Source organism: Vombatus ursinus, unplaced genomic scaffold (assembly GCF_900497805.2).
Source record: "Vombatus ursinus unplaced genomic scaffold, bare-nosed wombat genome assembly UNPS02010284.1, whole genome shotgun sequence".
In the NCBI taxonomy this organism is placed as follows: domain Eukaryota; kingdom Metazoa; phylum Chordata; class Mammalia; order Diprotodontia; family Vombatidae; genus Vombatus; species Vombatus ursinus.
The window spans coordinates 17,275,754-17,277,733 of record NW_020950062.1 but is presented as its reverse complement, the minus strand read 5'-3'; positions in this window follow the sequence as shown (position 1 = coordinate 17,277,733).

The window sequence follows — 1,980 nt, the reverse complement described above, 5'->3', positions numbered from 1 at the left end:
GGCCAGGTGGTTGTTTTCACAGTTCTGGCCCCAGCAAACCAGGGGCAGGCCTTAGGAGTAACTGAATCAGCAGTGGTAGCAGCAGAGGCTGCTTCTGGAACTGTCAGCCTATAGATATTAAAGGCGTTGAACAACTGGTCAGAAGAACATTACAGGGATAATTTTACTTACACTCAGGTATGAATCAGTTATTTTGCCCATACTCATATCCTCAGATACCCAGGCCTCAGTCCTGGGTGGCAGTCACAGGGCGAGGAGAAGCATTAGCATAACAGAGCTTGGCAGCAGTGGAGTGATGACCCTCCTCACAGTTCTTGGGCAGAAATAGTGATGGTGGTTGCTCATAGACCAGAGGATAGAACAAGAGAGTAGTAAACACCTTTGCTTAGATCCTCCCATCTTGAAAAAACTGAAAACTTACATGTCCCTAGAAATATCTTTGAAAACAGCTGCCAAAAGCCCCAAAGTTTGGGATAGTGTGTTTTCCACCCTGGAAGCAGAGTGCTACTTTAGGAAAGAATTAAAAGCCAAGTACTAGGTTAGGAAAATGAACAAACAACAAAAAAAAGAAAACCCTAACTACTGAACATTACTATGGTGACAAGGAAGATTAAAACACACTCGGAAGAAGACAAAACAGTCAAAGCTCCTACATCTAAAGCCTCCAAAAAAAATATGAATTTGTCTCAGGCCACAGAAAAGCTCAAAAAAGATTTTGAAAATCAAGTAAGAGAAAAAGAGGAAAAATTGGGAAGAGAAATGAGAATGATGCAAGAAAATCATGAAAAATGAGTCAACAGTGTGATAAAGGAGACACAAAAAATACTAAAGAGAGTAACACCTAAAAAAAACGGACTAGGTCAAATCACAAAAAGAATCCAAGAAGCCAATGAGGAGAACAACACCTTAAAAACAGAATTTTCCAAATGGAAAAGAAGGTACAAAAGCTCACTGAAGAAAATTATTCCTCAAAAAATTAGAACAGAGCAATTGGAAGCTAGTGACTTTATGAGAAATCTAGAAAATATAAAACAAAACTAAAAGAATGAAAAAAAAGTAGAAGACAATGTGAAATATCTCATTGGAAAAACAATTGACTTGAGCAATAGATCCAGGAGAGATAATTTAAAAATTATTGGACTGCTTGAGAACCATGCTAAAAAAGAGCCTAGCCATCATTTTCCAAGAAATTATCAAGGAAAACTGCCCTGATATTCTAGAACCAGAGGGTAAAATAGAAATGGAAAGAATCCACTCATCACCTCCTGAAAGAGATCCTAAAATGAAAACTCCAAAGAATATTAAAGCCAAATTCCAGAGTTCCCTGATCAGGGAGAAAGTATTGGAAGTAACCAGAAAGAAATGATTCAGGTATGGTGAAGTCACAGTCAGGATAACACAAGATTTAGTAACTTCTACATTAAAAGATTGGACACCTTGGAATATTGTATTTTGAATGGCAAAGGAACTATGACTACAACCAAGAATCACCTACCCAGCAAAACTGGGTACAATCCTTCAGGGAAAAAAATGGATATTCAATGAGATAGAAGGTTTTCAAGTATTCTTGATGAAAATACCACAGCTAAATAGAAAATTTGACTTCCAAATACAAGACTTAAGAGAAGCATAAAAAGGTAAACAGGAAAGGGAAATTGTAAGTTACTTAATAAGATTAAACTGTTTACATTCCCACATGGGAAGGTGACATTTGTAACTCATAAGGCCTTTCTCATTATTAGGGTAGTTAGACTGAGTATATATAAACAGAGGGCACATATAAAAAATGGGTATAAGCCTGGTATTAAAAGATCCTTTATTCTTGGGATAAATTTGAGGCTGTTAAAGGAGTTTTATAATTTCTTAAATACCATCCAGCACACTTTTTTCTTGTTTAATTTTTGGGCCAAATCACTCTCCATTTGTATATACCCAATGATATTAATAACTAATAATACATTATCTTATTTTATCAGATGA